General features: G+C 36.3%; 1 long non-coding RNA gene across 1 annotated transcript in view; it reads left to right on the top strand.

The window, feature by feature from the left end:
* The window catches only part of LOC122325296, a 73,300-nt gene that overhangs the window by 14,047 nt on the left and 32,326 nt on the right, over positions 1-26,927 (top strand). The window contains exon 2 of the long non-coding RNA XR_006247281.1: positions 14,491-14,551. This is a non-coding gene — a long non-coding RNA (uncharacterized LOC122325296). The remainder of the gene's footprint in view (positions 1-14,490; positions 14,552-26,927) is intronic.

The following is a 26,927-nucleotide window of genomic DNA, read 5'->3' as shown; positions in this document are numbered from 1 at the left end:
CTTTAAGCTGCGTTCAGCAAGCAGCGCTGAATTCTTGGAAGTGTAGCAAGCTCAGAGTGGAGTGTTCACCTCCTCAGCTCTGCCCTCACTCACCTCTTCCCTCCCGTCTCGTTTTTTCTTGGGGACATCGCAGAGTGACTCTGGTTTATCTTCACATTCCAAGCCTTTGCTTTGTTGAGTCTGTCACTGTGTGCCAAAGCCTATAGTTGAAAGGGAATCTGAGGACTTTGTGCTCTCTCTCTCTCTCTCTCTCTCTCTCTCTCTCTCTCTCTCTCTCTCTGAGTCTGCCCACTATATGCTCACACTTCACGCTGAATTTGCTTTGACACAAAGAAACAAAATAATTAAAGACAGCTGTAAAACAAAGAAAGAAGTCTCTATAGCAAAGGAACATTACAAGGGCGGCGTGTGTTAAGATGTTGTATTTTAAAGGTGGATGTCAAACACAGTCGTTATAGGGATTGTTTTCTGTCCTCGGGTAGAGGGAAGGTCACGGCAGCAGAAGATTGTAGGGAAAATCACTGCTGATGGTGCAATGCTTCTCTGCAGAAGGACTTTGTGAGCACATAATTCTAAGCTGAGGCACCCAACAACGAGCTATTATAAACACAAGGCTGTCCTTGAAGTCAAGAACTTACAGATCTACAATGAAAAATAGGTCTCTCGTGACTGGAATATTCCTCTTGTCATGATGATATTGAAAAAAGCGCCTTTCACATTATTGTAAAATAAATATCTTTCACTTTCAGTTTGTAAAAGCACATAGCACTTGTGGATCGATCGAACATGAGATTGTTTATTTAGGCATCAGTCTTTTATTATATAGCATTACAATTTATTTTCATTTTCAATTTAATTGAATAGTTATTCAATTATTGCTTGTAACTTGAAGTTAGATTTATTTTAAATATAAAAAAAAGAGAAAATGAGCCTGCACAATTAAGTCAATGACAGTTTTGTTTTATGCGAATACTATTAAAATAAGTATTCATATTTCGAATTAGCTTTTATTTTTATTTAAAGTTTTAAATTTACATTTGACTCGTTTTGTCATTTTTAGTCTTTCACTATTATTACTATTAAGCATTAATGTATTATTATTATTTCAGTTTCAGTTTTAGTACTTGATTTTTTTATGTAGTTGCCATGGTGACATTTCTCAGTTTAAAGTATAATATTACTAAATTACTACATTTATTATTACAAAAATGACTAATAAATGTATATATACATTTTAAAAAATCATGTTTTTTATTATGTTATCATGTTTTTAAAGTGTTTTACTGTGTTAGGCAGCTAGTAACTGCAGTTTAATTGAGATTAACTGGGATGCACAATAAAAAAAACATAATTTTTGAAAATGGTTAAAATATGGTACCAATTTATTGGACGGAGCTTCTCTCCAGTATTAGCATACAAAACACTGATACTCATAATTCATCTTATTCATCTCTGGCCATGATATCAATAACAAAACTGTTAATCTGCTTTCTGTAAAGCTTCATAAATATGCATATGAAAATGATTAAGAATAAAGCCATATATTGATGCAGACATCCCAGTTATCTAACACAAGTAGTGCAGCTCAAAGGGTCCAAAAAAAGGCTGTCTTAAAAAAAATAGTTTGATGTGGTTTGAAGTTTTATGATTAGCATAGCATAACGTGTCCCTTTGCCCTCCAGACCTTTCACACTGGCGGAGGCCACACAACTGGTTTGTAATGATTAGCGTTGCTTTTAACACAGATTGATCATGCCAGGCTGTGAAGCCAGGCTGTGATAAGGGTACTTTGAGCTTCCCTTTTAAAGACACTGCTCACTTTTTAATAGGAGATACCAATAACACTGAAGCCATAATTAATTTTTCATATTAGTTACATTGGAAATCTAACTTCATTCCAGCCAGAGGACAGTGCTTTTTAAGTTTCCATGCTGACACCATGGGCTATGATTTAATAATGCCTCTTTCTCTTGTGTTGTGTCCAGAGGTATTTTATTAGAATGATTTAATTAGCCAGGAAACGACTCAACATCTAATTTGCCCCAAGCCAGTGTTGCACCCACTCTGTCTGTTTTTCTCTTCCTCTCATGAGGGAAGAGGAAGTGCTTTTTCGGTCATGAAATCATGCTAGGTTTAGGATGGATAGATAGCGGTTTGACTGGCTGCCAAGCTTCAAACAGATGTGTGTCCCTGTGTGCCTGGATCACTGTGAGCTGATGACAGTTTCCTCTAAGGAGCAAAGTCTTCAGCGGGTCTCTTCTAGCCAGACTACACATTACAGCTTGTTCTAGCCAAGAACCACCTACTTAGAAAAAGATGAGACTATTGGACAACATGATGTTTTTACATGTTGATTATAGCAGATGATACACGCTTTGACAAAATCATGTAATTTTCATTTGCATGCAAATTGTACAAAAAGATATTCATGTGTATAAATTTACTTAGTCGTGAACCTTTTTCTTCAACGACTGACAATTTTACCTTCTTAATCCAGAACACATTTTAAAGCTTTTGAAAAGACACTAAAAGTGACTTGCAGAATCGTTCAGAGGACAAATACCTTTGCAGAATATAAAGGTGAATAAAAACATACAAGTGCAATCTGATGCAATGTGGCAAGGTCTTCATTCACTGCTGGTTTTGGCGTTAAGAGTCCACTAGGTCATTATAGCCACTGAAATGATCAACTTGTAAAAAAAAATTGGTCTAAAAATGTAGTCCAAAACCAAAGTAGATTTTTAAAAAAAATATTAAATATCTTTGCCAAGCTGCAAATGAGCTCCAAAAGTATCTGGAATGTGCCACAAGTCCATGTGGCAACACATATGTGAAATGTTTCTGCATTAAGCCACCATAAAAAAATTAGAAAAAAAAAACAAAATCAAAAAGAACTTGTTTACATATATGAAAAACAAAATGCAAAACACAATTTTATTCAAAGTGTCATTTTAATAAATGTGTGATGAAGCCAAGCCCAGCAGCTCAGGGAGGGGCTGTAAGTGTGTGAAAGGATGTAAAATGATAGCTCTCTCGCAGCAGCACTTCAGTGCAGTTTTATTTACAGTGCAGAAGGATTGTCCACATTGAAGAATGTATACAGGTGCACACAAAAACAACAAAGAACAAACTCAAAGTACTAAAGAAACAAGTAAAAGGGCAAAATAAACCAGAAAAAACTCCAGCAAGAACAACAAGTATCAAACAAGTATCCACGATACAAGGGGGGTTTAAATAGCTTGAGGCACCACAGTAGCACTCATGCATTGACTTGATAAACAAGCCCTGTCCTCAAGGCCTCTGCTTATATAGGCCAAACTCCACCTCTTTTTTGGGTAGTACCATTTGCAGGTACGTCTGACACATACGGGAACCAAATACCACCTCTATTTGGCACTCAGTATCCACCATTGAGTTCAATCCTCTTTACATACATAAAATCGACATACAATCCTTTAACACTTAACACATTTATTATATTATTTCCACACGTAAATACACACATAAACACCTAATCATATGTTGACAATGGTTTCACCAGCTTCCTGTTGCGCGGCACAGCGCGGGAAGGCCGTGACGTCATAATTGGCCGCCACTCGTGCGCTCGCTTTGGCCAGCGCTAGATTTCCCGCCGGAAGACTGACCCCGCCCACACAGACAAACGTCACAGGGACAAAACGGGACAAGTGCTATGTAAAATGTATGTAATGGCTAATATGAACAGTGGGGAAGTGCTGAACCCGGAAAATGTCCATGTGCTATCAGTATCGCGTGTGCACCCGCTTACCCTGATAGCGGCAACAGAAGGGAGGATGCGAGGAGCGGATGAGGTAAACAGGTGCGTGCGTGTGTTTTAGTGTTGCTTCCCCAGCGGTGGCAACTAATGTGACTTTATCACAGAATGCATGATTTGAATAAAAAGAGTGTCATTCACTTGCTGTTGGAAAAAAGAAAAACATAATGACAGAGCAAAAGAGAATTCTGTGTGACTAAATGAAAATAATATTGCTCTTTGCAAATGATTTGTTTTGATTGTACTTTACATCAAACCAAATTAGCCAGCCAAGTTAGCTAATAAGCTGGCTAAAGAAAAGCGTTGGGAGAAAATATTGGAAGGCAAAACACAGGAATGCCAAAAACCCCAATTAAGGGGGAAAACACAATAAGTAAATTAATTAATTAAAACAAAATAAAAAGTTTGTTCTAGATTATAATAAAACTTCACAAAGCAGATTTCTTGTGTTCCAATCTTAACCTTATTGCCGCTGATGTTTTGGTGCAGCTCGGATGATGTGGATGATTAAATGGCCTTCGTCGCTACTTTTATACTGTGGGATTCAATGCATTGAGTACAAAAGCTTAACCTTTACAAGACCTAAATAAAGGCATACGGTATGGCGTTTTCATTAGAGCATGAAGGCTGTTACCAGACATGTCCTCTAGCATCTGTCATGCTGTTGTCCAATTCCAGCTATTTACTGCGAGCATCGCGAATGCAACTTCCTCGGCTCTCTGTATGTCAGTCTCTTATACATATGATTACGAATTCAAAACCTTCTTGCAGTATGCATGTGTGTGTGTGTGTGTGTGTGTGTGTGTGTGTGTGTGTGTGTGTGTGTGTGTGTGCGCGCCACTCTCTGCCTTCTCTACGCAGCACACGTTCCTTCAGGCGACCACAGACATGCAGAAACAGATTCTACTTCACCCAGCGCATTTTCAATGACATAAAGCCACTGTGTGCCGTAGAAAGAGAAGAAAGAGGCAGGGGGAGAAAAGAGGGAGAGTTCTGTAATCAAAGGTCTGCCGACAGGAAGCACATCTGCTGGCATTTGATAGATTGATGGCATCTGGATGAATATAGCCAAATAAATGGCTGAATGGATATATGTTGTAACAAAATTGTGGCAGATAAAATAGACTTTAGGTAGGCAGTGCGGAATAGTGTGTTTACCTATAGAGGCCAATTGGTTTGCTCTCTGGCTTAATAACATGCTGTAATGGAATGCAGCTTAATACAGCTTTACTTCTAAAGCTTTTAAAATGGTATTGTAAAGGCTGAAAATCAATAGTTTATGGATTTTTTTTAATGGCTGGAATTTCTTGGAGAATAGTATGAGGAGTGCTGACATCTACTGTGTACGTAGAAACCACCAAACGTAATTCATGTGGGTTTTTTTAAAGCTTTAAGAGGGGAAAAAAAACAAATCATGTCATGAATAAAAGTACAGTTCTCAGTGTATGCTTACATAAATTATTGTATATGTTAAAAGAATGTCAGAAACACCATGAAATAATCTATTCAGTATATCTTCAGGCTGCTGGAAAGGCATACGTTCATGAAGTCTTGTTGAACTGATATTATACAGCAGCTCTGTTACAAAATTCTGGTGAACTGCTTCACTGCCTACATATATACATACACACTGTTCAAATATTTCAAGGTTGGTCAGTTTTTTAAAGATGTCTCTCATGCTCACCAACACTGCATTTTAATTTTTTTTTTTTTTGCTTGTGATGTCAAAGCTGAATTTTCAGGAGCCATTACTCCTGTCTTCAGAGTCGTTTGATCCTTTAAAAGACACTTTTCTTATTATTGCCACTGTTGAAAACTGTTGTGTTGCTTACTATTTTCATGATGATTTAAAGAAAGTTAGTGTTTATAAGTGTTTTACAAACTATTTATTTGAAATGGACATCATTTAACAATATAAGTGTCTTTACTGTCAGTTTAAAGCATCCTTTAAGAATGCAAATATACTTTACTTTCAATAAATGAATAAAAAAATCATACTGACCCCAAACTTTTGAACTGTAGTGAAAATATGCACTTTTCTTTTTACCTACTCAAACTTCTGGAGACAAAACTGCTGACAAAACATCTCCAGAAGATAGCTAAAACCTCTTTGAAGGGATTTGTTCAAAGGGAAAATTGGTTTATTAAGAGAAGAGTTCGACCAAAAGTTTCAAGGTTTTCAGGATTAATGTGTAGCAATTATAATTAGATTAAAAACAGTAGAAGTGAATGGAGATTGAGGTTTAAATTTGTGTTTCACGTGGGCCTGTACCTTACACCAAAAGTGGTGCCCTGAGATTGGATGATTACTGTATGTGTAATACACAAGGGCCAGAGACTTTTAGATTTGTGTGATAGTATGTGCAGGTGTGTGTGTGTGTGTGTGTGTGCATGTCTATGTCTGTGGTTGGAAAGCCATTTGGTTTTAAACGAGATTTCCATGCCTAAGGTTTAATTTATAGCCTCTATACCTACACTTCACTGTGTTTTGCAGAGTTAGCACTTTGCACAGCCCCAATTCAGTGGGGAAATGAGTTTGTCTTTTAGCTGCTGTTGAGGTATATGTGTGCGCACACACGTATTAGTAATGGTGGTATTGGGTTGGTATTGGTGATTGAATCTGAGCAGTAAAACAAGTCAATGGCCTTTAAATAGCTGCTTTAAATGTATCATTTCATACCCTTTCATTTCACACTCACATACTTGTCTAAAGGACTTCTATTGTTTTTATATGAAGCTACTTAAATAGAGTTTGTCCTTTTAAGCGCATAGCTGAGCACATTCACACACATGCACAAAACATAATTATTTCAAATGACTGTCTAACTAGTCTGGATACTGTTGTCTGTATAAAAAGCACTTGTTTAACCACTGTTTTGTAGTGAGAGTCAACAGCAGTCACCAACAAAGTGTTTTTCAAGGATGACAAGACTTAAGAGAAAGTGGAGATTAAAAACAAGAGGAGGATTGTCATCAGAGCTCCGGCCTCCATGCTGAGTGTCCCCACCATTACCGGCCTTAACCCCTCATTTACCCAGAATGCTGAGCAGCAGGGCAGCGCAGGCTTCACTTCGCCTCATAAAAGACGATTTAAAGAGAAGCATCATTACACACACACACACACAAACACTGACAGGGAAAATGCACACCAATGAGCATCCAAACAACTACTACAACTTTAACGGAGACTCTCGCTTGCAAACACGCAGTGTACGATCGTTCACAAACCCACGCACATGAGCATACAGCATCATTACACAAACCCATCAGCTCCCACTCAGCATCCATACTTTATAGGCTTTCACTTAATCGCTCGAGAGAGAACATTGGAGACAAAAGGAAACTGATAGCTTGACACTTTGAAGACGTTATGTTCATGTTGGCCCTTAAGTATGTGAGTGAGTGTTTTATATGTATTTGTACATGTGTGCCGAGTCACTTCCTGTCCGGGCGTCATGTCTGTACATTCCCAGAATGCTTGTCCTAGTTTTACATAACTTAAGACCGCATTAATGAGTCTGAGTTTAGGACTGTGTCTCATATCATTGGTATTTATTATTTATTTACATACTAACTGTTCAATTCAACATTCCAACATTAGTCCAGCATTACTTAGTCTTTTTTTGTTTGTTTGGATTTTAAAAAATAAGATTTCATCAGCAATATCTTAATTTGTGTTCCAGAGAAGAATGAAGTTTTTGTGGGTTTATTAACAGAATTTTCCAGTTTAGTAACAGAACTGAAGTATACCTTTTAAGATTTTACCATCTCATAAAAATAGTTACATATTCCTATGTTTGGTTAGCGATTGTAGTTAAAATGAACTTAATGGACTGTTGTTGTTTGTCTTGTTGCTATGCTGCTAGTTTAATATACTGCAACAGATAATTGTTTATTTTTCTTAGCAGAAGCTGCAAGACAATATGGAGGTACAATTATAAAATCATTTGAAGTCAGATTCATATTTAATGTTTATCTATTTCTTTGGTTGGTGATATACCTGCTTTTTTATATATTTATATACACACACACATATATATGTATATTTATTTATTTTATTTTATTTTATTTTTCTAAATTTATGAAAAATAAAAGGATGAAACTGTTCAAATAGGAGAAAGTGAGCAGTGCAATTATTAAGCTTGAAATTCTACAGTAAATGAGATTTTAATTCTGCCTCCTCTAAAGTTGAAATATCCCCTAGCGGCATTTGCATTGACTGCCGCTCCTTTCTTTGTTTAATTTTCCACATGACTAAAGCTGAATCAGAGAGAGTGTCATGTTGGCTGTCCTCGGCTCTCAGTATCAGGCAGCTATCTCACCATCAGCACATTAAATTGTAGTCTTTTTCAGCCTTTTGTGCTGCTTATTATGAGCAGCTTTGTCATATTGCAAGCTGGTTCAATCTTTGCCTCAGCTTTTAATTGCGTTAAGCTATATATAATATATTGCAACAGCGATGTTGATTTTAAACTGAAATTAGTGTTGATTTAGGTCAGGTTTGTGCTCAAACACAATCTTTGTGAAGGAATATCGGTCTGTCACAAAAAGATTCAGGAGGCTTGGAATATATTGCATTAGTCATATAGACTGATTTCATAGTATTTTGTCATTTTTGGAGCTTGACAACCTCTGATTTGCCATTCTGTGGAAAAAGTCTGTGTGAAAATTTTTTAAAATTCCATCTTTTGTGTTAACATTATGTGGGTTTGGAATGATGTCAACTGACTAAATAATCACAGCTTATTTCTTTCATTTTCCTCATTTTTTACATTTTATTCAGTGTCTCTAATAGGGTTATGGACCATGTAAAAACTACACTGCAGAAGAGCAGTATGTACAGGGTTCTTCTGTCTTTCTGTCAGGGAAGAAAATGTCAGATGAATTCCATACCCTCCCTGAGGGAATAAGGAATCTTTTCATTTAAATTTAAACATCATCTTCTGCAAATTGAGAATCCAATTATTTATTTAAGCTTATCCCACCCCTATAATTTGACTTTTTCATAATTTCCTGAAAGTGCCGTAGGACACTTAAGACCCTTTGCTTCTCCACTGGCTAAGTGCTGACACAGGAACCAAGAAAGAAAACGGAGCTGCAGGGAAACAATATTTCTTTTTTGAATCGCTCACCTCTAAGGATAAAACGCTTGTCTGTTCTTTGTCAGATAGTGCCTGATGGTGTCAAAAGGAGGGAAAATGATTTAAGTCTTATATTAAATAGCCACGCAAGTCACAAAACACAGAGGCATTATATGCTGGATCACAATTCATGTGGCCCATGCTCAGGTTGCCTACAGTACATAATGGTTCCATTATCATTTATCAATTAAAAAAAAAAAAAAAAAAAAAAAAAAAAAAAACTGTTTGAATTCATATGACCAGTCCACATAGGCAGGAGAGCATTTTAGTTGTCAACCATTTGTTGTTGCATTACCACTAATGGCCTTTCGCTTACACCTTTACGGTCCTCAAATGGGTTTGTAAACATTACTGCCAAGACATCTCCAGAAAAGAAAGCTGTCCTTCTTTAGGAACCATCATTTACTAAGAAAAAACATGAAATAAAGGAGGAACACACTAGATCCTTATTTATTTCAGACATGTCCAGGCCTCCCTTATACACTCTCAGAAAAAAAAAAAGGTAGAAAGCTGTCAGTGGGCTAGCACTCTAAGGCACAAAAGCTAAAAGGTACATCTTTCTACCTTATGTACCTCTAAATAGTACATCTTAGTAAGTAAAGTGTACATATTAGTATCTTCTGAAAGGATAGTGCCACAGTGACAGTTTGCTGTTCTTTTTCCATGAGTGTACTTTTTCTTTAGCGTTGAACCACCCTCTTTGCTAATTTCGGATTTAAACTTACTTGGTATGGCACTATTCAAGTTAAAGGATAATATGAAAGGTTGGAGACTAAACGCTTAACAACGTACATCAAAGTACTACAGTGAGTTGTATTGAACACAAAAAATGATGTACCTGTAATCCACTGTGACCTTTTAAAACGTTGCCTCAGGGTATTTGCAGATGTGTAACCAAATAGCTAAAGTATAATCAATAAACTGCTAATCTGCTGTCATGTTTGATGAGTGTGAAGTGGATACTGAGGCAACGGCAATCAATGCTGACATTTATGACTGTTTTGTCGCGTATTTTGTTGACTTTTGGTCTTTCAGTAAAAACAGTTCCAAAAAGTACAGGATCAAATGTTGGTATTATCTTAAGTTCTTGCGTTGTGTTAGAAAACTGCAGGAGAGTGGAAGATGACAAATGCAACATAACCTACATTTTGGTTGGATTACTGTTTTGTTCTGCTTCGACTTTAAGACTATTTTAGTAACTGGCAGTTGTTTTAAAAATGTTACTCAGTAGCAGCTGCTACATTTTATATAAAATCTGAATCGCAGTCGTACTGTTGAACTGAATATCAGCAAGCCTAATTTATTATTTTTATTTATAGGTAACATTTAAAAGGTTATTACTAACCTGTTAAGGAAGTTTGTTTTGGTTGCTTTGACACTGTGTCCAACCAAAGCAAGCACCTGCTTCTGTTCCATCTTTTTATGTTGTTGTCACACTGTCTGGGATGCAGGGGATTGTAAACAGTATATGACCTGTACAAATAAAAATCACAGGGTCAGAATAAAGGTGCCTTAGTATAAACAGCAGCTGTCATTATCTTTTATAAAACTCTGAATGTTTACTGCGTGATCGATCATTTCTTGCGCACATGGCATGTAATATTAAATTGTATTTTGAAATATTCATGTTCAGGCGAACTTACAGAAGAGGAGCATAAAGAGAGTTGCGGTAAAGCTTTGCAAACATATTTCAGGTAGAACTATAGGTTTACCTTGTAAGCCCTGCACATCAAACTCAAGGGAAAATCTGGAAACTTGGAAAGTTTTCTTGAACAAGAGCACTGCTACCAGTGTTGCAAAGTTACTTTTAAAAGTAATGCATTACAATATTGCATTACTCCCTAAAAAAGTAACTAATTACATTACTTAGTTACTTTTTATGGAAAAGAATGGTAACGTTACTTTCACGTTACTTTTGAGATATGAGTTATATAAGTTAAATATGATTGTTTGTTTTTTTTAAATATAAGAAGTTCTATTCAAATGTAAAAGCCCTTTCACACCGAAAAGTGTAATGAATAACCCTCAGGCTGAAGGAAAAATAAATTCATATCAGTACGGTAGAATACAGGAGAAGAAGGTTCAATACTCTTCAGCAATCAAAAACAATGAAGCACAACTAGTCATTTTTGCTTATTAGTATGGTTGAACCGCATTACCAAAGATTGGTGGCAAAGACATTGGATAATAAAATTGGATTAGATATTTGCGTTATATTTAATTATTGCAGTTTTGCGTAACTTTTTGCATTTCACTGTTTTAATTCATCTCGATGAATACAAAGTCTGCTTCTTGCGAGTGTGATTAATTAATTCACATTTAGTCTAGAACTACACTCTAGACACAGCACATACAACTCTGCATTACTTTTTTTATATATATTTTTATATATTTTCCTGTAAATTAAAAAGTAATGTTCTACTTTTTAAATAATTAGTAAAATATTCTTATTAAATAACTCGCGTTACTTGTAATGCCCTAGCACCAACACTGACTGCTACATAATTGTAAGATAACTTACAAAAAAACCCAAAAAACAGTTGAGTTGTGCCAGCAAGTTCAGTTGCATGGATTGCAGGCATTTTCACAGTAGCACTTCTTCATAATTACATTTTTCCGTTCCTATTTCTCAGACTGTGAATTTAAGACCTTTTTATATCTTGTTTGTAGTTTATGGATTTGTTAACTGCAGTAGTAATACTCCTGGCATACATTATTTAAATGCAGAGCATCATAACACTGCACCGTTAACCCTGCTAGAACAGCAGTACCTATAATTTATCGCATCCTATGTTTCTCTTTTGATGCTTTTCTGGTGTGACAGGAAATTAGATTAGACAAACTGAACTGAGGGTTCACCTCCAGGCTTTCACTATAAATTTCAAACTCACATTGCTATCTGCTGTCTCTGGAAAGAGACAAGAAGTCGTGCCTGTGTATACTTGAGCAACTTTGGGCAAGACATGAATTTAAACATCTGATCTGGTCATGCTGCTTTTACTACTATCACCAGAGTGGATAATGTGTCAAAATGTCTGCAGTCTCTAAAAGCAGTTAATGTCCAATATGTTATTTCGAATTCTGGCAGGGTTATACCAGTCAGAGAACATTTTTATAAACTGGAAGCTTACGCAATTTCACAGCGCCGTAACCCCATATTCCCATTAAAGTTGGCTCATAACATATTCCGCTTGTCGCCGTATTGTTAATTCATACCCTATCCTGCAAGTTCAGGCCTGGAAAAGGAAATCAGCTTTTTTTTTTCCTCCCGTGGAGCTGGCAAATTAACAGTTTAATTTCTTGTAAACGTGTTTTGAAGGAAAATGAGGGTCTTTTTATGTTGGGGAGAGCGAGCTACATGCATGACAGGTGGCAAAAATGACATTCTCAGCACTTTTTTAGTTAATGTGTTAACATACAATTGCCAGGGGAAATCTGCTATTCGTTCATATATGACATGGAATAATGATGTTGATTAATGAACATGAATACACAGATACAGCAAGATCCCATCAGCTTCGGTTCAACAGTTCGATAGAAGAAGGTAATATAGATAGAAGACCCGGAAGCAATAGTTTGAAGTTAAAAAGTCTTAATGATGGGTTTGTTTATTACAAACATACAGCTTCTCCCTTCACAAAACGTTAATTGATGTATTGGAGTCGTGTAGATTGTAATAATACACAAGCAATGTTTTTATCAGCTGCTGTACTGCAGAGGATGCATTAGTGACTATCTATGTATGGCCTGAGTGTAAATAAATTTTAATTTTAACCAAACTTTATCACATGAATTAAAAAAAGCCACGTTCGTTATTTTCAATTCGACTTTTCACTCAAATTGTTAAAACATTAGTAATAAAATAAGTATTTTTTTAATTAAAGAGAGAGCAAAATGAAAAGGTCTGTCTAAGCCTTTGTTTTGGTCATTCTGTCTCTTCTCAGCACATAAATGGTCAGTCCTTGGGCTTTTTAACACCTCATTGTTTAACTGTTATGAATATTAAAAGGCACTGCCTTAAGTGCCTCGTCTGAAGCTGAGTGGAGTAAAGAAGACAAAGAAACCCTTGACATGCCCACATGTAAAATTCAGGCTTTATGACTTTCAAACAACAGAAAAAATTTCCCAGCACTACACTAAGCTGTCATGACGTGCCGGGGCAATTCAGACCCTTTGAGTAAAGAACCAGTGGACAATAAACCATTTGAGCGTACCTGTACAACTCCCACACCGCAGCTTTTTACAATAATCACAGATGACGAAACAGTTATCATCGCTTTCCAAATGAAAGAATTCCTAGATAAGTCTACGAGTGTGTGTATGATGACACACTCACAATGAATTAAATTACTGCAATCAGATTTTAAAACATGACTAATTAAGAAGAAAACATATTGACTCTGAATGCCAAGTGTGATAACATTCAGCACCCTTTTATTGAGTTAATGTGCGATGCAAAACAATCCAAATCACTAGAACAATCTCTGCAACACAAATTAGAGCGTCACAGTTTGTTTATGAAAATTTAATTGAGTTTTTTTTTTTTTTTGCTTATATGCAAGGAGCTGCTTCAGTTCAGTGACAAGCTGCTCCAATTAAGAGAACCGCACGAAGTGAAATCAAGCTTCAGTTTTAAGTCTTAATCCACTGTGCCATCACTAAGCCACATGTTAAGAGTGAATCAAAGCGTTTTGCTAATTTAATGCACTCAATCAACAAATACCGTAACTTTCCTCCTTGAACATCTACTTAGAACGGAATCACGTATTTATGAGTTTCTTGTAATTCGCTGAAGCACTACTACAGTCATTGTGGGACAGGAAAAATAATAAAAGGCTAAAACGTCAGTAATTACAACATCTTTGTTTGGAAATGGCCCTGTTGAACCCTCTATAGAGGGCCATTTTCATTTGAATATTTTCCTGTTCCTTTTCCATTCTTATTTCTCAGTAACTCATATACCTATTTATTAAAGCAAGCTAGTGGTGCATTCTGGGATGGAAAACATGATTAACTGGGACAAAACAGACAAAGCGATGCTGTTAAATGGCTAACTCAGATTGCTGACATTTAATCAGTCCTTTTCAAAGACTACGTTGCCTCGGTATTGAAGCCATTTCTGTAATTGCGAAAAGATGCCCGTCAAGAACCTATCCATAGCTCTCCTTCCAGCTGCATGCCGAGTGCAAGAGATATTTATCAGAATGAATCTAAGATTACGGTTTAGTTAGATTAGCTCGTTTCAGTTTCATTTTGACGCGGAACTCATATTTGATCATTTTAAGATTATATGAGCAGAATATTGCTTTGAATGAATAGTTATTAAGTTATACTTTGGACACAAAAATTCATATCGAGTTGTTCGATATTATATATTTCAGCTGTATTATTTGTAGCATAAAGAACTGCATTATACTGCTCATAAAGCTTCATTATTCAAACATTTGTTTAGCTTCCGCTGAGTGAGTGTGAGATATGTATTTGTAGCATTTGCATGAGCATATGAAAATATAATACACTCATCCATCCATCTTCTAAATCTGCTTTATTTTTAAGGTCACGGAAAGGAAAGGGATGGAGCCTTTTCAGGTCAAAGACACTGAAACACCCTGGACAGGTGACTATAATACAAAATATTTAAAATACATGCTGTTAGTAATGTATCATTACCACCTTTATATCAACTATGTAAAACAAATTACAAATATTCTAGTAACATTTGCAGTCAGATATAATCTTTTCAAAAAAGTGTAAGCTATTTGATTAATTGTATAGAAACAATGCTACTGTTTAACAGGATATTTGAAAGGAGAAAACACGTCTCGTGAAAGTAATCACATTATCAGATACATTTAACTCTGAACTGATTTAGTATGAAATGTGAAAGAAGTGTTCAAATCAAATCTTAATTGGATTTAAACTGTCACAGTGTCACCTTTCATCACCATTACATTCATGAACTTTGTTGAATATTTTTATTCATTTATTTTTTTAAATACAGACTTCAGACAGAAGCCAATTTCCTTTCCATATGTTGCCCTGGTCAAAAATATTGACTTGATAATATGGTGTGATATGATGATTTGATAATTAGCCATTTTTGCAGTGCTTTTAGTCTTAGAACATTCAATCAAACATTTTAGATTTTGCAGAGATGGCATATAATATGTTTGAAATGTGTGTGTGTGTGTGTGTGTGTGTTTGTGTGTATTTTGTGGTGTGATTCTCTGGTGGTTCTTTAATACACTCTCAGAAAATATGAACAAAAATTTGACTTTTATTAGCACAAAACCAGCACATCAAAAAACTATTTTGTGCCTTAGCCCTGAACGGTTCATAGCATTACCTTAAGGCTCCATATTACTACTCTAAGGTACTAATATGCAACTTTTAGGGCTAGCTAAAGGACAGCTTTTCACTTTTAAGTGTATGTCCCACTGACAAGTTGTTGCTCTCCGAAAGGAACAGGTTTTGCATATTTTTATGACAGTGTGCTATGTATATGTGGTTGACAGTCATAGTACTTTAGACCTTGGGTGGAAAAATATATGATTTCCTGGAACCTCAGAAGTAATCTTTTCACATGAAATGATTAAAAAATCCTGAAGATTTCATGCATAAATGGCACAGTGCTGATTTCCATTACCAGTCACAGTGCAGAAGAAAGCATGTGCTTGCATACATGTATGTGAGAGAACTGCCTGTTCTGGTTAGACTGCTTACAGCCCCTGTAAAATGTGAAAGCATACCAACTACATCCAAATTTCAGATAGCATATTTCATTACAGTAACGCAAAGCATTGGCATTAAAGGCTTCTTGGGATGTAAAAAACACTTTACAAGCTGTTTGAACATAAATTTTGTTGGAAGTGTGTGTACACATCCATCCTATAATGATAAAAATTCACCCAGAGATAATTTTTTTCAAAACCCTATTTTAAAATCCCCTTTCAGGCTGCATGACGTAGTTCTGCACAGGGCCCTTCCACGATAGTCGATTGACAAGACCATCTTACCTTACACCTGCTCTGAGTGAGCTGTCATCAGTCTTCCATTGTGTCGGTTCAGGAGAGAACGCAAGAATATCTCCAATTAAGGCGTTTTGTGATTGGATGTAATAACTGATATAACGGTCGTCATTAAATCCCGGCATCTGAGGGTTTGAAGGGAAAGCTCCGATCCCCGATCTGCCTCAATATGTTACCACGAATCATTTGTGATCCAGCCTCATCTAAAGAAGCGAGTATCGGGGTTTTTTATGAATCTTTGCAAAATTGCCTTTCGTAGTATGTGCTAGTTAGCAAGTTCTGTGACTAAAAGTAAACGCTCTCATGAGAACGGCTCGTCACCCTACAGAAGAGAGGGGTGGGGTCAACAGAGCTCATTTGCATTGAAATTTTAACCAAAGTATGTTATAGACTTTTCAATTAAGACCCTAAAGAATCGTATCAACTAGTGGAAGATCTAAAAAAGTCATCAATCGAAGAGATTGTATCTCCTTCAATTTTAAAAAACAGGCCAGAAATATCTTAATAAAAAATATTGCGACAGATGTTCGTTATATTTTCTATTTTATAACACCCTAACTGTTGTACAGATGGGCCTTGTGTGTGTGTGTGTGTGTGTGTGTGCGCGAGGTTAAGGTGAAGTCAATGTGCTTCGCTCTGTTAATGCACATATGGTTTCGACAAGTCATTTAGCAGCCCACATTTTCTCAGTTCCAATTATTACTAATTTAAAGATTATCATATTTCACAGAAGAAGCAGTTGATTTATATTCAGCACTTGCCTTGGATATATTACTGTGTGTCAGGAGAGGAGAGGAGTGAATAGTGAATTTGAAAAGAATCAGAAAAAAAGAAAACATGTAATGAAAAACTGAGATTTTTTTCTTTGAGATTCTTTTCTCTCTCTGTTTGACTACTCAGCAGTGGGAATTGGGGCCCCAGTAGAATATGGCATATTTTATCTGTTCAACCATTAATATGATGATGAGCTTTTTCAAGCAATACAAAATTTCAGTTGTTAGCTTGCCAACATTGTCAAAGTGTGTAATTGGACTTACCGTGAGTGTGTGTGTGTGTGTTGATCAATCAAGAAAACCAGCATCGAGTGGCGTTTTCCTCTCTGCTGTGTGATTTGCTGAAAGAACAAAGGATGTGTAAATACAATAATTTTGCTTCTCTCCTCAAAATGCTTTTGATTATATTGTCATCCCTCAATGAATTGCCATTGATTACATCAATATTTAAACTTTCAATTGAATGATCATCCCAGCAGATCCTGGTTTGTAATGCAATGACTGTTTTTGTTTATCTGATAATAAATTGATGCCGCTGATGAAAAAGAGGGCAGGCAGAATGAAAACAGAATGAGAGATGAGAGCGCTCACTCTGTCATAGAGAGAAACGCACGTCAGGAGAACTTGTGCTAAGCCTCAGTGGGCAAAAGGAAGTTTGTAATTATCCTGACAACAACTCAAATAGAGGCACAATCTGTCTCTTGTTCGCTATTCAGATGCACAGCCATTCAATGTTCCCTTTATTTACCCATGATAATGATCAGATCGCTTCCCCTTTATTGATTTCGTTTAGCAGATTCGCTTTATTTGTATTGGGTTATGAATTTGCATTTCAGTATTTGTGTTGCTGTGTTCTCCATCAGTCTTAGCTTGTTAAGCTGGTATCTGTCTAAGAGGAGATTCAATTGCAGAGGTTATATGATTACACTGAAGTAGCCTAATAATATCTGCAGCACTTCAACAGAGACTGTTGCTGCTGGTCTCATTTTCTGCTGTGGAGAAAGACCTATTAGAATAGTTGATGATGGACGCATCCGACATAAGCAGGATAAAAAAAGACCACAAGCAATGCAGTGCTACTGGAAGAGCATCGTTAGTCTTCTGCTAACTCATCGGATGACATGACAAGTTACTAAGACTTGAGTACTTGTCACTTTAAGCGTGTGTCATGCCGGATGATGCAAACGACAGATACACTCAGTGTGTGTCATATACTGGTGTGGTTTAGTGTACACTGTGAAACATTTGTGTAATTTCAACTGTAAAAGAATGTAAATGGGTTACAAAAATGAACCTTAACCTTACCAGATTTTAGTAGATCTGTGTGTGTGTTTATTATAATGTATATAGTGCGTAATTTAACATATGTTTATATTTTTTGCTGCACTCTAACAGGATGATCCTGGCAGACACATCTGCTTTTTTCACAATTAATTTTTTTTTTTTTACTGGTAAACAAAATCAACTTACCAAAGTTCCCCATTAATTTTTTATGAGGATAACAAACACAGTTTCCCAAAAGGGGATTTTTAGAAAGAAAAACATTCCTAAAATTCAATGTGTGTGTTTGCACTTGAAATAAAACAAGTATTTTTACACCAAAATAGAAGCCTGCAGTGGCTACAAGCTATTCAGCAACAAGATGATAACATTTTCCTGCAGAATCGCACGTTATTCTTCTCACTGCGATTTTCAGCGCAACCTATTCTAACTCTTCTCCGTGGCCTCTGACTATCTCTGCAGTCACATTTATCTGTGTCATCATACTCAGGCAAGCACAAGTGTGTTTTAAATGTTCTCTGTTCTCATGCTGGATACAGATGACCCATGTCTGTAAGAGAGCTTAAAGGAGACCAACTTAAATGCCAGAGGTGAGCTACTGCACATTATTGGAAAGCCAAACATAATTTGCCCCAATTAGGCCTCAGGTGTGCTGTTGTTATAAAACACAACCGTACACAGATCTTATGAGAACTAGTAGCAGACTTATAGCGCACCAGAGGCTCTGTCTGATGCTTATAGTCCTTCACGTAGACACAGGTACAAATATAAACACTGGTCCAACTTACTAAAGTAGAACTTCTAGATTACATGGGGAAATAATAATGAAAAATATTTAGCAAAAAATAAATAGCAGATATTTAACAAATAATATAATCAAGAATATTTTTTGCCATGAAAATGCAAATAATTTCAGATAAAATCTGAAATTATTAATTAAAATAACTATTTTAAAATAATATAAAACGTTATTTTAAAAGGATCATTTATGTGTATCTTCATCCACACCATGATCCGAATGAATGACCGATTCTGTATGTATAAAATATATATATATATGCATATATGCACATCTTTTAGTTTTGAGAGCATCACAGAAGCATTTACACAAAGCAACTGTATATATATGTATTTTACACATTACTGAATACTTGAAACGAGTGCTATCCATTTTATATCTGTGGAGTGCTTTTGTCATCAATAGTTTAAAGGCAACCTTGAACGTAAAAGCAACAACCTCCAAATGAAGACAAATTGAAATGCGATTGTGAGCAGACTGCAGTAAGCGTATTCTTAAGAAACAGTGAGCACAAAAACAAGAAAGAGAAATGATGAATGCATTACGAGATCGAGAGCTCCAATTTTCCACTGTCTGCATTTCTGCTCATCCAATTAATTTGCTTTGCCTGCTCTTTGGGCGTCGTGCCTCGAGGAGACACAGCGAATCAGAAGACAGCGTCCCTGCTCTTGGCTTGAGTCATTAATAAGAGCAGCGCACTGTACTGAGAGATGCGGTGCCTAATGCAATTCATGAAGCTAAAAACAAAATCTAAATGGAAAGAGATGGGCCTCATCATCCTGTTTGTCAGGTCTGCATAAGGAGGGATGTCTCATATCCTGTGTTGCCAGATTGTGCTTGCATGCGCATGGCTTTGTTGCATATTTCTTGGCCACATTAAAAAATATGTGACGTGACATCTGCCATTTGTGCTTTTGGCACATTCTGTGCTTCGTCATGCTCTGAAATATCATTGGACTGCCTGTTTTTGTTCCATTGACTGCTTCTCTGTATCTGGTGCCTGGAGACATTAAACAATTTTGTAGCGCTTTGAGTGCTCTTTGAGAATATTCTCACTGCCTTTGTTCTCAGAAACTTAGAATAAAATAGAAAACACTTTTCAACTTTGAGTAATGTCACAAACTGACAATTTTTTTTATCTGAATTAAGTCAGATAACGTATTGGTAAACATCATGCATTAAACTGAATATTGTGTTATAAAAACTTTCAATCAATTTCCAGTATTTGGAGATCTGCTGTATAACAAAATTAAACAACTAGTAACGGTTTAATGAATTTATATTGTTAACAATATATTTGCGTCATTTTATTTTATCAATACTTGAGTTTTTTTTTTTGTACTGAGTAATAAACTTCGGAAATTAAGTGAGAGATGATACATTTCAGTAAGCTTACCATATCTTATATCTTCTGAGGTTCACTAATGCTTTTTCTTGCTTCAGTCATAAAGAGGAAACGATGATTGACAAGTACTCAGCAAAATGGTGTCACATCACTTTCATTGTTTCGTTCTGCACTGATTGGAGTTCATATTTTAAAACACTTAATTTTACAGCTAAAATTTTATATAAATAAGTTTTGCTTACCTTTTGTTTTTTCTTACTCAAAATGATAGAGCGTGTCACAATTTTTATTTGTATACGTCCCTTTATTTTGTTGTATTTCATTGGCATTGACCTACACCGATTAGAGATTCATCCACTGTTTTTTCACTAGTGTTTCCACTGTGGATGAGTCATTTTCCATCAGAAGATAATGGAATTGTAAAAGATTTCATTGTAGGTCAAAATCGACAGTGGCGTTTAATTGCCTTGTGATGAATACTAGCCTTCAACAAAGGGTATGATTGGGTTTGTGCGGCGCTATTTCAGTGTCACCGTGACGCAAATGATGATGTAAAATGACCAGTCAGCACTACCAATCGTGACTAAGTTCTCTACTGAGCTGTATATCATACAATCGGACAAACATACTACAGTCTTGCCACGGCTCCTACTCGAACTCTCCAACCAGAAAAGCAACCATTTTAAAGGAACGAAGCGGGATTAGGCCAGCGAAGAGTCTATATTGTTCTCTGCCCTTCAGTGGGATGATACTGATTAAAATTCAGCTCAAACATTCTTTTCAGAAGTTCGCTGCAGTCTGTTCCACTTAAAAGAGTTTTGACCCCACTGGCAAAACATTGTAGGGTTCACTGCAAAACAATGTCCCATAATGATTATAAAAATTGCATGTCCTTAGGTCTTTATAGATAATATCATACATGAGTTCAAATGTAGCAGGGCTGCGGAATGAAAAAGTAGCTCAGAGAGGCTGTAGAGTGTGTGATGTGTTGTCAGTGAGAGATAGCTGTGCGCAGAGGTCTGACCAAGGCCGTGGCTTGGAGTTCACATGGGAGAGAGAGGAGAAACAGCAAGCACGCAGCATGAAAGATAGAAAAAACTGAGTGAGAAAAAGACAGAGAATGATATAAAAAGGCAGAGAGCTAATGACAAACGAAGGGAGACTTAGATGAATGGAGAGAGACACAGGAGGAAAGAGATATATTGGCTGTGTTACCACAAGGTCAGGGCTTAAGCTGTGGGGTACTTATTCTATCACAGAGAGCATGCTCAGAGAATTCTTCAGGAAACGGACCCTGAATTTATCATCAGCATCTATGCAGACGCGCGGCTAATGTTTGTGGGATTTGACCGTTTTCTGAAGCCAAACGTCTCAGTACTGCGAGACGCTTCTAAGAAAAGAGAGTTCACTCGAAAATGAAAATTCTTTCATTATTCACTCACGCTGTTGTTTGAGAAACCGCATGACTTTCTTTTCCTCCGCGGAATACGAATGAATTCTGAATCTCGTGCTTGTGTTGTCCAAGCGTTTGCAATGAAAGGAGACTGGAACTTTTAGGCTTGCGAAAAGAAGATCACAAAGGAAGTTCATACAACTTTTATGAAGTCATTAGTTGTGTGTGTGAGAAACGGACTGAAATTTAAGTCATTATTCACTGATAATCGTCCCCCCCAGTAAGCCATTAGCAGTTGTGATGAGTTGGTAAAGGAACAAATTATTCAGACCGGTTTGCTGAACTGGAATGATTTAATGAATGTCCCGAAAGAGGCAAGAGAGTTTGAACATATTTATAGTGTTTGTCCATTTAAAGCAAATGCTGTTATTCTAAGTGTTCCGTTTACCGAAGGGTCCTCAAAATGTATCGCAGTTTAAACAAAACACAGACAATAAGAAATGATTCTCAAGCACCAAATAAACAGAATGATTTCGTGCGACACTGACGACTGCAGTATGGCTGCTCTTTGCCAGTAAAGTAAAGTTTAATATATATTCAAATAGTTATTTTAAATTATAAATGCATTTCACAGTACCACTATATTTATTATATTGTGATCAAAAATGTAGCCTTGGTGAGCTTATGAGACTAAATATTACCGCCCCCCGAAATTCTGAACAGTAGTGTATATACAAAAATTGAATTCCTTTCTGAGCCCTATGACGCCTGCTGATGAAATGAGATAATGTTAATGCTTGTAAATTCTGGATCAACTTTATATCGCTTTAAGTGAACTCGCACACACATTAAGGCAGAACAGTTTATCCAGGATTGGAAAAACACATACACGCGCACGCACGCAAACATTAATGTTAAATCTCATTCCATGTTCTCACCAAGCTATTTTAAGAATATTTTGTTTTTTGCCAGCTTAATCAGGTAGCGACAGCCCTTGGGTGGTGCTCTAATCCTTAACTAAGACAGTTAAAATGCAGGCAGAACTCCACCATGGCTGCCGTCAGTCATCTTTTCCTCCCTGTTACTGCCCTTGTGGGAGCTGTGGCTGCATTTAGCACACAATCATGCACATCATTATTATTCCATTTAGACAGGTGCGCTGCCTGCGATACCTGCGGTGCAAAACAATGCGTAGTAAACGCAGACAAATGTACAAACACACAATGACACACTTTACCCTCCATTTCCCTTCCCTCCCCAAAAATATCCCTCCGTCGCTCTCCAAGAGATTGCATTTATTTTGCAGTTCAGGGGGCAAAAGCAGCTGACAATTATAAACTTGATTAAAACACAGTTATGCAAATCAGATGTGAGCGGCCCATGTAGCTCTGAGCAGCCTACTGACACAAACCCACTCAGACTCTCTCAATCACAATTACCTTCCTGTGACGCCTACAATACTGATTAGACTAGGAGAACAATAGCTACAGCATACTTAAACGCAACAAACAGATGTTATCAAATATTCAAGAGAGAACACAACATCAGTTACCTTCCCCTCTTCTGCTTCTATGCCTCTGTCGTTTTTCATCTTTCTTTCATTTGAGATTCGTTGTGACAGGATCGATCCCACTGCTTCTCCTGATTAGCATTAGCATGTTGCTTTGGCATGCTGAGATAATGTGGCTGCTGGGCGGGAAAAGGTCCTTTGACCTTCAAACGGAGTTAAAGCCATCGTTTGACAGCTATACAAAATCATTCGGTTCACTTAGCAGTTTATGTTTGCTGATATTTGCAAAATCGGAATGGATTATTAACTCTTTCCCAGCCAGTGTTTTTCACCCAAATTTGACGGGCTTCAGAATATTTTCTGCTGTACATATATGAACATATTATATATCAAAACAAAGGACCAAGCCTCTGCGTTCAAACAAAAAAAATCTGTTTTATTCTATGTGTTCATGTTTTATTATCGCTTGAATGAAGATGGGTTTCAGCAGAAATACAACGTTTGCGACAAAAAAGCTAAGAAAAATGCATTTTCATCAAAGTACTGCATTTTCAAGCAAAATACTTTAGGATATCATTTTCTTGCTTCTCATGTAAGGTTGTTTTTATAGAGAATAAGATTAGATTTACTAAACCTGACCAGCAAACCACAATAAGCCATTAAATGAATACAACATTTTTATGTACCTTACTGCATGTTTTACCACAGTCTCAAAGAGAAATTTCTGAGTGGTGCTAAAACACAGGTTCAATGGAATGCATTTCTTGCTAAATAGTGCACCCAGGTACATTTATGCCATGAGACCAGGTAGACTAATTCTATCATCATTTACGCACCCTCCTGTAATTCCAATTGTATATGATATTTTATAAAACTGTTGGTTTCCAGGCAATAGTTTGGTTGAATTTTCCCTTTAAGCGAAAAAACATGAAATTTGAAATACATTAGACATTTTACTCAAGTCTAAAAATGCACAATATATAATTAATGTTCTCACACTCTTTGTTAATGCTCAGGTACGGTTCTACTAAGGCCTTGGTGTGAATAGTTTTCTCTTTGTCTCCAAACCGATCTAGGATTTACAGCTGCTAAGGTGTCAAGAAAACACAACTAATATAAAAAGTGAGATCTCAAAAGCTTAAGAATGAAGAACTAGTGATTCTTCAATTGTATGCCACGGCAGATTTCTTTTTCCAGCAAAGGCACAAGGAAAAAACGAAAAAGTAGAAAGGAGTGAGAATAAGCAGAGGGAATAAAAAAAAGGCGGTCTTATGTGTTGAATGTCATAACAGTAGTCAGCAATTTCATTTTCATAAGAGAATGAATAATGTAGACAGATCGCAAAGCAATGCAAAAGGTAAACATTTGAAAATTGCTGATGATGATAAATCTTAAATAATTACTTAAGTACGCGGTAAAAAAACTAAACTAAAAGAATTATAGATCATCTAATTTCAGCTTGACAGGCTTTAAATGTTTTTTTTTTTTTTTATTCAAATTGCATGCGTAAGCATAACAAATACACTTAATACCTCATGATCTAAAGACATAATTACAATTTAAAGAACAATACACAAGAGAAAAAAAGTTCTTCACTGGGCAATCGTATCAAATGTACAGTATTTTTTAAATTGCAAATTCTATGTTGCTAAGATTATATAATAAATTTTCAAATGTAACTCTACACTCATTTCTAATGAATCACTGTGGTAAATCATGATGTAGCTATTACATATTTTATATGTGTTCTGACACACATGCACGCGCAAGCAATTGTTTTTTGTAAACAAATGATTGACAAATGCTTTGTCTATATTCACCATAGTGCTCATCTTCTGAGAGCTATGATTTGTTTTCCATTTTCTGCTCATCTCTGCCTGTCTTTAACTTCTTTCATAGCTGAAGCTGCAGAGAGGCTTGGTTTCCAATACCAGAGTGAGCAAGCCACAGGCTTGTCAATAAAGTAATCATTACCTCTAAATTGAGTTTGTGCGCCTGGCTGACCAAAGACACTTGAAAGGCGGTGGCTACTGTGCTCTAGATTCAATATTTTGATGCGGCACATCACAGACTATCTAAGCTGGTTTAATATATATGCATTTACACTCCCAAGCATTTACATACTCATGCCAGGAAATAACTAGCTAAAAGACTACAAAGCCGCTAACTTAACGGCATTTTTTGGCATTACAGCAAGATACAGCAAGCTACACTTTTTTCCACTAAATAACAATCAGTTACTGTTTTTATATGTCAGCTTGCATTTAGTGTGGAACAACTACAGTAGTTAAACACTTACTTGGAATCTATTGGGGCCAACAGGCTTATGCTGAATTTCATATAATGTCTTAGCAGAGGCTAAAATTAAACCCATTCCTAACTCAAATTTCTAAAGTATCAAATGTATACGTTTCCGACCTTCAAAATGAGTTATTGCCAGGAAAATATTACGAAGCCTCGAAATTAATAGTCAGATTTATTCATAGAATCATTTTATTGCTCTTTCACAAAACATTTTGAGGACTATATATTTGTAGGGATACTACAAATTCAAAAGATCTCTACTCTTTTTCTTTTTCCATTGCTGTATCTCTAACACAGCTCCTCCACGGAGATCCTTGATATTACTGAACAAATTAATTTAGCATTACCTGAAATGAACATTGTGTGAGCAAAAATGAGACAGTTCAATGCTTTAAAGGAGGAGGCCAAAGTTCTTAAATGACAGCTAGAACTTTTAAATGGCCCTCTGCAGGACCTTGTTCACTGTGTGATGCCTGCGCTATTCTATAAAAATGGACTAATATTCAACAACCATGAGAGCACTTTCTCTGTGCTTCACTCGCCTTGGACATGACTCACATCAAGGACCGAACAAAGAGCCTAACAGCATTCAAACTTTCTGACCATAGTGGAGAAGAGGTGGGTGCTAATAGTAACTGTAGAAAGCTGCAAGAATACGCCTGTTTTTGGACCGTGTGTGTGTTCAGGTTAGCTACAGTTATGAAGTTCAGGTTTTTGAAAAAGTTCTTTTTTTGTATTCTTATGAACTGTGCAAATTATGTTGTTTTTTGTTACATCAAATAATGTAAGGTTTATAGTGCAGTAAATACCATTTACATAAAAAAAAAATGATGGGCCTGTTTAAATGAACCATAGCTCCTTTAATGGAAATATCATAGATAGACACTTCACACATTTCATATTTATAGATGCAAAAAAAAAAAAGTCTAATATTTGTCACAACTTCCATTATCTGTTCTCTGCAGCTTTGGGTTTGCCATCTGTTTGATCTGTGAACTTGGGGAAAGCAGAACATTTTATGAATAAATATGCAAAGGAAAATGTCCTACATTTAGGTTATATATATATAGATATATATACCACAATAACCACTGGCATGCAAATATATTTCTTTAATATTCCAAATATAAGCAATTCTGACAGTTGCGGAAATTCATGAAATGAATATTTTGTATTAATGCAACACAAAAATACGGTCATTTGAAAATGAAACAAGCTGTTAAGGTGGCTCCTGACACATCATTCATCCACTGACCTACTCAAAAAAAAAAAAGCTGTTTAATTTCTATTCTGTGATCTGCCCTTTAACTGTAATATTTAGCTTCAGTAACTCATCTGTGCAATTCCACCCCATGGTTTCAAAGGGTAAATCTGTCTTGCATTTTTTCTCCAAAGACCACAAAATAGCATTCAAGCATGATTATCTAAAAGAGCAAAATGAGGCACAACACACATACATATGCAAACAAAAAAGGATTATTTACTCTATAATAAAAGAGAGCAAAATAACAGATGCTGGAACAAAGAAAGATGCCTTGCACAGAATATAATGTAGCAATC

The sequence above is a fragment of the Puntigrus tetrazona genome, chromosome 20 (genome assembly GCF_018831695.1).
Source record: "Puntigrus tetrazona isolate hp1 chromosome 20, ASM1883169v1, whole genome shotgun sequence".
In the NCBI taxonomy this organism is placed as follows: Eukaryota; Metazoa; Chordata; class Actinopteri; order Cypriniformes; family Cyprinidae; genus Puntigrus; species Puntigrus tetrazona.
Note: the sequence above shows the minus strand (reverse complement) of the source record. Positions and strands in the feature narration are given on the sequence as shown.